Below are 13154 nucleotides of genomic sequence, written 5' to 3' on the forward strand. Positions count from 1 at the left end.
GGCTCGAACCCGTGTCCCCTGCATTGGCAGGCGGATGCTTAACCACTGTGCCACCAGGGAAGTCCCTCAGCCACTTTAGACTTCTGACCTCCAGAACTGTAAGAGAATAAATGTGTGTTGCTTTAAGGCACTAAGGTTGTGGCAGTTTGTCACAGCAGCTGCAGGAAGCTGACACAGGGAGCAAACGGAGAAATGAGGTTTAAGACACGTGCCATAGGCTGCCTGGGGCCAAGAGGAGCTGTGCCCGTGAAGGGGCGCCAAGGGCCATCAGGGGAGATGGAAACGTTCTATATTCATTTTTTAAAAAGCTATTTATTTTTATTGAAGAATAGTTGATGTACAATGTTATATAAGTTACAGGTGTACAATATAGGGATTCACCATTTTTAAAGGTTATACTCCATTTATAGTTATTTTCAAATATTGGCTACATTCCCCATGTTGTACAACATAACCTTGTAGCTTATTTTATACATAATGTTTTGTACCTCTTAATCACCTACGCGCTATATTGCCCCTCCCCCTTCCCTCTCCCCACTGTAATTATTTTGTGCGGAAATGTTCCATATATTTTTTTTTTTAATTTTTGGCTGCATTGGGTCTTCGTTGCTGTGTGTGGGCTTTCTCTAGTTGCGGCGAGCGGGGGCTACTCTTTGTTGCAGTGCGCGGGCTTCTCATTGCTGTGGCTTCTCTTGTTGTGGAGCACGGCCTCTGGGCGTGCGGGCTTCAGTAGTTGTGGCACGAGGGCTCAGTAGTTGTGGCTGATGGGCTTTAGAGCACAGGCTCAGTAGTTGTGGCGCACAGGCTTAGTTGCTCCGCGGCATGTGGGGTCTTCCCGGACCAGGGCTCGAACCCGTATTCCCTGCATTGGCAGGCGGATGCTTAACCACTGCGCCACCAGGGAAGTCCCGGAAATGTTCCATATTCTGACTGCAGTGCAGCCTCAGGGGTGGACCTTTGGGAAAACTCCTCAAACTTTGCTCACAGTGGATAAAGTGGATGTATTTCTGTATGAAAATTATACCTCGATTGACTTGAAAGCAAGTGTTTTCAAAAAGAAACGTTCCTTCAGTTTCTCAGTGTCTCTAATTCTTCCTACTAAGGAGGAAAGCAAGACCACTGGATTCTGATCTTTACTGGGGAATCGTGTCCAATGTCCACACTTTACGGGTGTGGAAACAGAGGCTCAGGGACAGGAAGTGACTTGCGCCAGGTCACACCTCGTTTCTGCCCCAGCAGGGACAGAGGTGAGTGAGGATTTTCCTTCCCACCCAGGGCTCTGCTTCTCCCTGTCATCTAATGCTGGGACACCCAGGAAGGGCAGGGCAGTGCTGTCCCCGCAGTGATGTGCTGCCTTCTTTCCTGCAAACCCAGAACCTTCCTGGTCCCCATGTTCTGTCCCCAGATGCTGAGACATCCCACTCTCCTATTTCCAAGGGGAATGAGGATCAAACCAACAATTTCCTTCTCTGCCCACTGCCCATCAGCTCGCTGAGGGCATAGCAGTTACAAAGATGAAACCGATTTCCCCTCATGAAATTCCACTTTCCCAAGTCAGGGAGCGCCCGCCTCCCGACCTGATCACGTTCCTGAGTGCCCTACCCTTTACCCACCGACCCAGTTCCTGGCTGCAAAGGGATCCCCCCAGCCCATCATCACGTATATTTGGCCACCCCTCCAGATGGAAAGTCCTAGCCTCTAGGAGAGTGACGCGTTTCCTGCCCCAAGCCTTGGGACAATTTTCTCTGTCATCTGTCACCTCCTACTTTGCAGGGCCTGCTTTGCAGAGAATTCAAAGTCCTTTCACGTTTATTATTACACTTCCTGCAACTAGAGCCTCAAGAGGTGGAGAATGGCATAGGCGTTTTTTTTTTTTTTTCTTTTTTTGCTCTGACCTCTGCGAGCACATTCAAAGTCCTCAGCCCAGCAGCTAGCACGCGATGAGGACCCAGTGGCTTTGCACGATGATGTTTGGCTGTGTCCAGAGAGTAGCTCAGCAGGAAGCTGCAGACTGTCTCGTGGAGACCAGAAGTGGCAGGTGGACCAGTGTTGCCTGTTCATAGAATTCGAGAGCCAATGTGTCTTTTTCACGGGAGTCAGAAATTCTTAGAATTGAAAGAGGATCTTAGCTATTGTTTAATCAAACTTTAGGTGCATCCGAAATGGACACAAGGAAGGAAACAGAGTGTGTCCCTTAGCGCCAATCCGAGCGGCCACCCTTAAGACGCTCTTCTGAGCAAATTCTAGTACCGTGACAAAAGTGTGTAGGGAGACAGGGAGTGTGCACATCATATTGTCCTCTGATACCATTAGTCTTTGCTATGACCCTGTCCACCTCCCCAGCTGGCTTCAGATGCCAGCTCTTTGTCTTTTCACTTCTAAGCAGAAAATCATTGTCGAGTGTCCAACATGAAAAGTTGTTGCTCAGAATCTCTAAACTATTTCTGACAGCAAAGGATGGAGGGAGGCATCACTGGGACCAAGAAACACAGTGATTTTTCATTTGTTTTTGGAGCTTGTGAGTGAAAGCAAGAGCCCAACCATGAGTTCCACCATCAGAGCAGAGAGTCTGAGGTCTGTTCTCGAAGTTCCTGTGTGGTCCCAGACCAGCATCTTCAGCATCACCTGGGAACTTGTTAGGAAGACAGTTTCTTGGGCCCCACCCCAAACCTGTGGGAGCAAACTCTGAGGGAGGTGCCCAGCCATCTATGTCCTAACAAGCCCTCCGAGGATTCCAGTGCAACTCAACGTTTGAGAACTCCACGGGACACACTTGTCTTCCCCCTTCCTGAGTTAGAATCCCCTTTGAGAATCTGACTCAGGCCAGCAGCTCTCCCCAAGAGAAATACACAAGCAAAGACTTTTGGGGGTAGGGGTAGGGTGCTGTTCAAGGACTACCATGAAGGTCACTCAAGAAGAGCATCGGGGACCGTGGCTGGGAATGACGTACAGCCATCCCTTGGTCTCCCAGGGGTTTGTTTCTGGATCCCTGTGTGTCCCAAAATCCATGGATGTTCAAGTCCCTTATATAAAATGGCATGGTATCTGCCTGTAACCTACATGCCTCCTTTCATATACTTCACATCATCTTTAGATAACTTATAATACCTAATACAATGTGAGTGCTATGTAAATAGTTGCCAATGTGCAGCGTATTCAAGTTTTGTCTTTTGGAACTTTCTGGAATTTTTCCCCCCTATTTTCTACCTTCAGTTGGCAGAGCCAGCGGCAGGCAGAACCCAACTGTATCCTTCACGTACATTCAGGGGCTTTGGGTCTGGACTGCAGACGGGTCAGATGTTACTCTGTTTTACTCGGGGGACTGATCTCACCCCGCAAAGTTCCCTGCAGCAAAGCAGGGACGTGAGCCTGGCGCGCCGCTCCAGGGCCCCCAAAGCACCCTCTCAACACTGCGCCCCACCCCCTTCAGTTTAACCTATTTCCAAAAGGAGAAGGAGGAGAACGGCCATCCGGGTGGCGCTCTGAACCTTTTCACAGCAATAGACTTTTGGAAATCAAAACCCCAATTTAAGAAGGAAGGAAGAAGCGGGTCCCTCTGCTCCTGAGAAAGCAAAGGGTGCAGCAGCCCACGCTCACCGCTAGATGGCGGTCGTGGAAGAAGCAAATGCTCACATCGGGGGACCTTCCCGCGGGGGCCCCGTCTGGCTTCCGTGCATCTCCCTTTTGGCCCACAAAGTGTTTGTACGTGTTTTGGGGAAATTTCACGTGCAAATATAGTGCTCCAGGCTCACCTGCCAAACAGTCCCCAGGACCTGGCATCACCTGGGCCTGCATCTCTCAGGGAACCACAGCTTGGCTCTGAGCAGAGCTGCTCCCCCAGGTGGAGTTTGCCGTCCTCTCCTCGTCCTCTCCTGGTCACTCACTCATGTCACCTCCTGGCCTCTGCAGGCTGAGTCTGCCACCCCAATAGCCCCCAAGCCACGTAAAGGGGTGTCTGGTGAGGTATATAAGTTGAGAAGCGCCTGCATACATTCTTCTGTTCTATATTTTACGCCGTACTCAGGTCTTACTGTCGGCAAGCCCATTTTACTTCTGCCCAAAGCTGGGCGAGGCGCCTCTAATACGTGCCCACAGCGCACGAAACATTCCCTACCTTAGTTTACCATATTATCACGGGCCCAGATTTTTACTGTCTCTCCCATTAATTTGTAAATTCTCTGGGGGCAGGGACCAAGATAATTGGGTACCTGGCTCTTCAAAGGAATTCAATAAACAAAGAAGCAAAGAGAGAAGGAAGGGAGGGGAAGGATGTACTCAAACATCCTTGGTTCTCAAGTGGGCATCAGAATCCCCTGGAGGACTGGTTACAGCCCCAGCAGCTGGGCCCTACCTGCAGAGTTTCCGATTCAGTAGGGCTGGGCGGGGCCTGAGAATCTGCGTTTATAACAAGTTCTTGGGTTCTGTTGGCCCAGGATCCACATTTTTGAGAACGTCTGCTCTTGGTGACTCTTTTTCAAAAGACCAGCTTCTAAAAATAGTTTACAGGTTTTTAATAATTCTCTCACCCCTGTATTTTTATTGTAGAATATAGCAGGTACTCCATAAATAGTGGTTCCGTGACACATACATGAGTGGCTCTCCCCAGATCCCATGGTGAAGTGAAAGTGTGGCCGGTCGAGCATCTAATTGTTGCTCTCTGAGCCTGGGCTGTGAGGCCTCATGGTCCTTCTTAAAACTCCGTCAGCCACTCTGCGCACAAGATGCAGATTGCTTTCTGCCTGATATCCTGGAGAGAAGCTGCCTTAGAGGAGATTCCAGAAACCACTGCCCTTCTTAAATCCTCTAATGTATCCAGGGAGATGGAGAAATCCATGGTGTTCTGGGGGGCCGGGGGTGGCAAACAGAACACAGTGTCACCAAAAGCCTTGGTTATCTTCAGGTCGTTGGTCACAGGGATGCAGTTGGCAAAGGAATTTTGTGGAGTAATGTATGTCAAGTGAAGCCCCCTGAGGACAAAGCCCAGGCTGGTAGGAGCTCTTCCGCCTCCCGGGAGGCTCAGCTGCAAACCAGATGGGGCGGTGGGTCTCTGCATTTTTCCTCCCCAACCCCAACCGGCGGGGATAAAACGAGGGTACGCTGCCACCAAGTGGTCATGTCTGGTAACACGCCGTGGCTAAGGAAATAATGAAAACCCGGAAATGTCTGAAGAATGGATGCATGAGAGGATAAACACTATGATTATTTTATTTTCGTCTCTTCCAGCGAACTGAAACACACATTCCCATTTTTGCATAGAAAACACTGGGAGAAAGAAGTATCCAAGGAGGAGAGTCAAACCCTTTAAAGATCCCGGACCAGATATTGCTTGACCAAGAAAGTGTAGATGGTTAGGGAATTCAGTTCAAGCCCCTTGGAGCCCATCCAGATGTTCAACCAGCTGGTCACACCGAGTCCCCTCCAGTCAATTACTTTTCTTGATGTTTCTAATCAAGAGTATTATATATGTGATGCTATAAACTTTTATACTTAATATTAGCTCATAACTCAGGATCCGAAACCAGATGTTTTGGGTGAGAAAGAAATTGATGACTTATCAGTAGATTGAACCCAGGCCACTGGCTGCTTTCCAGGCATTTTACCAGCTGAGCTGCAAAGCAGAGTGGTTGCTACCAGCTCCCTTCAGTTATGGAGAGAGGAAAAAAGAGAGCGAGAGAGAGAGAATGAAAATGCATATGGACATAAAGCGGCATTCAAGATCTTTTATGATTTTTTTTCTCTTATAAAATAAGAGCTTGTAGTGTTAAGTCAATCCTCAGAACACATCGTCCTCTTCTTTATAACATCATGAAGGTGGGCTGCTGGGGATGGAGGGGAGAATAAAGTAAAATACGTTGCCAAGAGAAGGGGATGCCGCTGACCATCGCCAATCAGGTGGGATCATGTCTTTAAATTGTAATTGACTTTTCCTCCCAGGGATTCCTCTCTGCCCTGGGACAGAAACAGCCATGCCCACAGACAGGAGGAATTAGGCCGAGTAGAGAGCAGAGAACAAAGAATTCTTTGGGGCTGTGGTTTCAGGCTCCTGAAGGAGAGGGGGAATTCCTGCCCCACCGACCTTCTTGAAAAACACCCCCCCCCAATCTGTGGATCGGGGAGCAGGACTTCAGGTGGGTGTCAGGGCAAGAGTTTCTGTGGCTGACTTCCTGGGTTAGAGTCCTGGGTGGGTAGCAGACCCCAGAAGGGGCATGGCTGCATGCGGTATCTGGCCATTTGGGGCCAGAGTGATTCCAAATGAGATAACCCATGAAGAGCACTTAGCAGATACAGAGCATGTGCTCAAAGAACTGCAGCTGTTACTGCTTTTGTGAGGATGCTCATGTTTCAGATGCCTTTAGAATCACCAAAGCCAGCTCCCTGTGGGATGCTTCCTCAGCAAGGGACAGCCAACAGAGGACCCCTCCCCCTCTCCCTCCCCCTTTCTACCTTTTCTCCCCACATCAGACAAGACGACTTTTAACTCAGTTTCCTCAATGAGCCAATCTAAATCAGTATGTTATGGTGAATTTTATATGTCAACTTGGCTAGGCCATGGTACCCAGATATTTGGTCAAACGTTATTCCAGATGTTTCTGTATATTTTTTGCATGAGGTTAACGTTAACATCGGTAGACTTTGAGTAGATTACCCTCCATATTGTGGGTGGGCCTCATCTAATCAGGTGAAGGCAAGAAAGACTAACCATCCCAGGGAAAGGAGGAACTTTGCCAGCAGGTGGCCTTTGGGCTCAACTACAACTCTGCTGGGTCTCCAGCCTCCTGGTTCACCCTGCAGATTTTGTTTTCAACTCTTTTTTTTTCTTTCTTTCTTTTCTTTTTCTTTTTCTTTTTTTTTCATTTGGTCTCACAGCACAGCTTGCAGGATCTTAGTTCCCCGACTGGTAATCAAGGGCTGAATCCGTGCCCTTGGCAGTGAAAGCACGGAGCTACAAACACATGAGCCAATTTCTTAAAATAAGTCCTTCTTTCAACACACACACACACACACACACACACACACCCTGTTGGTTCTCTGGAGAACGCTGATGAATAGACAATGATTCCACAAGACCATTATAGAATCCACAAATGAGGAAATCAGTGCCCTACACCTACACTGGTGGATTGAAAAGCAGAATACTGGGTATCTACTGGTGAAAAATTGGGAGAGTAAATCTATTAGTTATGACCTTTGTAACCGTGGGCAAATTAATCCCTTTCTGCCTCAGTTTTCTCACCTGTGAAATGGGGCACTAATAGGCTCCACCTGGCAGCACCGTGGTGAGGATTAGATGATTTACATTTAAATTCATGGAGGCGTGCCCATCACAGTCAGCACTCACTGAACTACTGTGTGCGGTTCTCTGGATACACCCCCATCTTTCGTATCTCCCTGCTGTTCCCTCTGGCTGGAATAACTTTCCTCATCTTGCCATTCTGGAAATCTCCTATTCATTTTTCAAACGCCCAAGCATGCCACATGTTCTGTGAGAAGGCTCCTCTGACGCCATCCTCTGTACACAGAAAATGACTATCACTAACACGCATGCTTATGCTCTCAGCAAAAAGTCAACTGTGCAAACAAATATATATATATTAACTATATTTCTTCTACTTTTGCATATTTCTATTTTAAGCTACCACGCTGGGTTGGCAGAAAATTCAGACCTCAGGGTTTCTGAGTCCCCAGCCTCCTGAGGGGCCGTGTCAGCTTCCTGGAGGTGGCACGCATCAATTTGTTAGGCTGCCATACCAAAATACCACAGACGGGGGCTTAAACAACAGAAACTTATTTTCTCACAGTTCTGGAGGCTGGGAGAGTGAGATCAAGGTTTGGTTTCTTGCAAGGCCTCTGTGCTTGGCTTGCAGACAATCAGCTTCTCCTTGTGTCCTCACCTGGCTCCTCCTCTGTCCTGGAGCATCCCTGGTGTTTCTTTTGTGTCCTAATCTCCTTTTCCTACAGATTGGATTAGGGCCCACCCTGATGGCTCATTTGGACTTAATTAACTGCTTAAAGGCCCTAACTCCAATTACGATCACATTCTGAGTACTGGGAGTTAGGCTTCAACGTGTGAATTTTGGGGGAACACAATTCAGTCCGTAACATGGGGTATAGCGGCAGCTCACACGTTATCAAGGCAAATGGGGGTGGGGGGAACATCTGGTCCTCAGTCATCGGGCCACGGGGCTCTTCGATGCTCATCATCTGGATCAGAAATACCCTGGGTCCACAATGCCCAGATGCCCAGGCAGCCAATCTGCCTGGAGTCCTGCAGCCTTCAGGGGCTCTGCCAGGGAAAGGGGCACACGTCTCCCTGTGCCTCAGCCCACATTTGCCTTTCCTTCAGCCCAAGGGACTCTCCCTAGTTTCACAGAGAATCCTTTCTCTCTTCACGTTTTTGCCAGAGACATTGGTCTCTGTCCAACAGATTTATCCAACAAATCCTCTCTTCCCAGAAGCGGATGCTTTTGAAACAAAAGCAAGGGAGACTCTGGGGCTATTTTTGCCTTTATCCCGGCCACAGCCCCCTCCTGCGACTTTCAAGGGGGCTCGCCAGCTGCTTGAAGAGGGGAAGGTCAGACCCAAAAAACAATCTCAAAATAATATGCCTCGCTTTGTTCGACATGCATAAAAACAGCCCAGACTGTTGGATGGATGGAGGGATGGACAGAGGACAGATGTGTGAAAAAGCATGTACAGCAAATGTTAACAGCGGGATCTAAGCAGTGCGTGTTCAAAGAACGTTTGACATTTTTCATTATCAATTGGTGTGCGTGTAGGGAGGGGGAATATTACAGTTCACATTTGCCAGCCTTCCGCCTGTAAGCTCCTCGGTGAAATATGGGGGGTTTTGTTTGTTTGTTTTGTATTGGCAACAATGTGCTCGGCACTTGGTACCGCTAGAAATAAGCTCTGAAAGGAGCGGACCCTGAAGGAAGGAGCCTCCTCCTTGGAGGTTCCGCACTCCTCTTGGCTGCAGCGCCACTGCGCCCTCTAGTGGCGAAGTCGCTCGCACTCCTCGGGACGTTTCCCTGAGACCCGGCCATGGGCTGGGACCAGTCTTGGGGGGACCCGCCAGGCTGCGACCCGGGGATATGGAGGAAGGGCCGCAGGGCAGGTAGATGGTGGGAGCCACCCAGAAGATGCACCACGGAGGATGTGGGTTGGATCTAAACGTGCGCTGAGGGACCTCCCTGGTGGTCCAGTGGCTAAAACTCCACGCTCCCAATGCAGGGGTCCCGGGTTACATCCTTGGTCAGGGAGCTAGATCCCACATGCCTCAACTAAGAGCCCGCATGCTGCAACTAAAAGATCCCAAACGCGGCAACAAGGACCTGGCACAGCCAAATAAATAAATAAATACTTTAAAAAATAAATAAACGTGCGCTGAGGATCTAGAAGGCTTAAGTGTTCCAGCCTGGTGTCAATTGAGAGCACCTGCCGACTGGGGGCGGGGTTAGCGCCCCTCAACTGGGAAGAATATTCCAATCAGGTGGACAGGGAGTTGCCTCACGGCCTCTCTACCTCTGGGCAAGTGTCTGTGCAGGACCCCAACCCCTCATGTCAGACTCTGGTTCAGAGCTACCAGCTGGGATCATAGGAAAAGAGGGACCTTAAAGTTCTCCTCTTGAAGGTCGCAGGGCAGCAGACACAGGAAAGCTGAGGGGTTCTGAGTAGAAGGGGGCTGGGGGAGGAGAGGCTGGAGTGAGCTGTTTGGGGCTGAACTGTGTCCATCCCCCAAATTCATGTGTTGAAGTCCTAACTCCCAGTGACTCAGAATGTGACTGAATTTGAAGATGGGGCCTTTAAAGATGTGATTCAGTTAAAATGAGGCCGTGGCAGTAGGCCCTAGTCCAATCTGACTGGAGCCAAGACATTTGGACCCACAGAGAAACACCAGGGATGCACAGCGCAAAAGCCATGTGAGGGCACAGGGAGAAGGTGCATATCTGCAGGCCAAGGAGAGGCCTCAGGAAAAACCAGCGCTGCTGACACCTTGGTCCCAGACTTCCAGCCTCCAGAACTGTGAGAAAATTAATTTCTGTTGTTTAAGCCCCCCAGTCTGTGGTGTTATGTTATGGTGGCCTGAGCAGACTAATACTAGGCACATCCTCTATGCCCTCAGCAAACATTTCCTGTGCCCTAATATCTAATTTAGATACTGCTTAATGCTCAGTATCTAAACAGGAATGAAGGGGCTTCCCTGGCGGTCCGGTGGTTAAGACTCCGTGCTCAAATGTAGGGGGCACAGGTTTGATCCCTAGTTGGGGAACTAAGATCCAGCATGCCACACAGCGTGGCCAAAAACAAACAGAAACAAAACAAAACAAAACAAAAACATAATAAGATGGGATGAAGCCTGGGAGGCATTAACGATGGCAGAGCTGCAGTCTCTCAGAGCCTGATGCAGCCTGAGCCACTTTTTTTTTTTTTTAACATTCCTGGTATATTAAAAAAAATACACCAGAGATTTTAAAAATGGTGGTACCTGAGTGGGTGTTGGCTGTGACTTGCTTTAACTTCCAAGCCTGAAGTCTCACTTTCAGTGAAACTTGGAAACTGACCACCATGTAAAAACCTTGGCCTGAATACTGAATGAGAACCCTCTACGGGGAGAGAGAGGCTTTGTGGAGGTGAAGCAAGGCACCCTGGCTCGCAGCCCGAACGTGGAAGTGAGGCCATGGTGGATATTCCATCCACCATGGAGCTGCCCTAGCAGCCACTGCGAGGAAGGGAGAAGCCATCCCCAATGAGCAAAACTGTGGGCAAGAAAATGATTGAAATGGTGTTCAAGCCACTGGGTTGGAAGGTAGTTTGCACCCACAGCAGCGGACAATTAAGAGACTCAAAGCAAGAGGAAGTGGTTGGATTCTGTTAATTGCCGGTGTCACTGAGTTCTGAAAGCCCATTTTCTCCGTTGCCTCTCTCCCTGATGTCAGGCTCCCTCCACTCCAGCAAGTCTGGGGTCACTTTTCTGTCTCTGACTCTCTGATGTACCTTTTGAACGTACCAGCCAGAGTCCTCCCTCTGATAACACCGTCTTCGGTGTCCTGGTTGAATTTTGGGCCCTGCTTAATTGCAAGGCCACAGTCTGGTTTAAGTTGCTGGGTTCTTCCTAACTTCCTAATATGAATTGCCTGCCATAAGCCAGGCCCAGTCCTAGGAGCTAATGATACAGGAGAGAACCAGACCAAGGCAGCCCTGTACTCAAGGAATTTAATTCAAGTATAACCTCAGACTAGCTTTTGTCTTCATATTCCAGGCATAAAATGTGACCCAGAGCATCAGTGCAGAAAGGCATACTGTGCCCTGAAAACCACATGATAAGCACCCAGGCCTTCCCTAATTTCTTCATCCAGATCTCAGAGTTTTATACAAGTACTTTATATAGGTGATTCACCCGATATTTAAAGGTATAAACGTTCTGGGATTACCTGACAGATGTGAGCCTAGGGAACTAGTAAAATAGAACCAACATTTATTTTTTTGTGTGGAATTTAAGTTTTTTTAAAAAAGGATCAAAGTCATCACCGAGGGGAAAAAAATCAATATTTTATTGCACTTCTGAACTTTTTTTTTTAAGTTTAGTATTGTTTCTGTCTTTACTCCAGCTTTATTGAGCTATGGTTGACGTATAACATTGTGTAAGTTTAAGGTTTACAGTGTAATGACTTGATATAAGTATGTATTGCAAAATGATTACCACCATGAGGTTAATTAATATATCCATCACCACACATAGTTACCTTTGTGTGTGTGTGTGTGGTCAGAACTTTTAAGATCTACTCTCTTAGTAACTGTCCAGCATACAATACAGTATTGCTAACTATAGTCACCATGTTGTACAGTACATCCCCAGAGCTTAGTCATCTTATAACCAGAAGTTTGTACAATTTGACCACCTTTACCTATTTTCCCCATGCTCCCAGCCCCTGGTAATCACTAATTTACTCTGTTTCTATAAGTTTTTTGTTTTTTAGATTTTTCTATATAAGTGAGATGGTATAGTATTTGGCTTTCTCTGACTTATTTCATTTAGCATAATGCCCTCAAGTTTCATCCATGATGTTGCAAATCTTTATTTGATATGGCTAATTTGCATTGTATACATATACCACATTTTCTTATCCATGCATCCATTAATAGACGCTTAGGTTGTTTCCATGTCTTGGCTATTGTAAATAATGCTGTAATTTACATGGGGGTGCAGAGAACTCTTTGGGATAGTGATTTCACTTCCTTCATATATATACCCAGAAGTGGAATTTCTGGATCATAGGGTAGATCTATTTAAAAAAAAAATTCTTTTTCGAGGAAACTCTATATTATTTTCCATAGTGACTGCACCACTTTACATTCCCACCAGCAGTGCACCAGGGTTCCCTTTTCTCCACATCCTGGCCAACACTTGTTATCCCTTAACTTTTTGATAATAACCATTCTGATGAGTGTGGTGATATCCCATTGTGGTTTTCATTTTCATTTCCCTAATGATTAGTGATATTGAGCACCTGTTCATGTACCCGATGGGCATTTGTATGTCTTCTTTGGAAAGATATCTATTCAGACACTCATTTTAAAATCGTATTATTTGGCTTTTTGCTATTAAGTTGTATGAGTTCCTTATGTATGTTGGATGTTAACTCCTTACCAGATGATTTGCACATGTATTCTCTCATTCTGTAGGCTGCCTTTTCATTTTGTTGATCAAATATTTATTTTGAATATTTATGGGGATGGTAGTATCATCATCATTTCAGGGCTTAAGCCCGTGAAAGGTGTAAAGTCACAGAGATGCAGTTTTCCTGATCCTTTTGGGGAAGGTTACTTCAAGTGCAAAATATGCTTTTTACACAGTTGGGTGGTAATCTTCCACAGAACCAGTTTCATATTTGAGTGAAACTTCCAAGTAAAGGATCATCCCCACTTAAGGAAGCTCCCTGTATTTCCAGTGGTTTAATTGAGATCTCTCAGGGACAAATCCTCATTCACTTTGTAGGCAGATAGTAGGTCTTTTTCTGGTTTCAAAAGGCCTGTGTTGGGCCATCTGCCCCAGGACGTCCCTGGTCAACATTTCTTTAACCACCGTAGCTTATTTAAATATATTTTATGTGGGTTGAAACATTTTATTTCCTTTTCAATTTTACTACCATTTA

The sequence above is a fragment of the Stenella coeruleoalba genome (assembly GCF_951394435.1).
Source record: "Stenella coeruleoalba genome assembly, chromosome: 19".
In the NCBI taxonomy this organism is placed as follows: domain Eukaryota; kingdom Metazoa; phylum Chordata; class Mammalia; order Artiodactyla; family Delphinidae; genus Stenella; species Stenella coeruleoalba.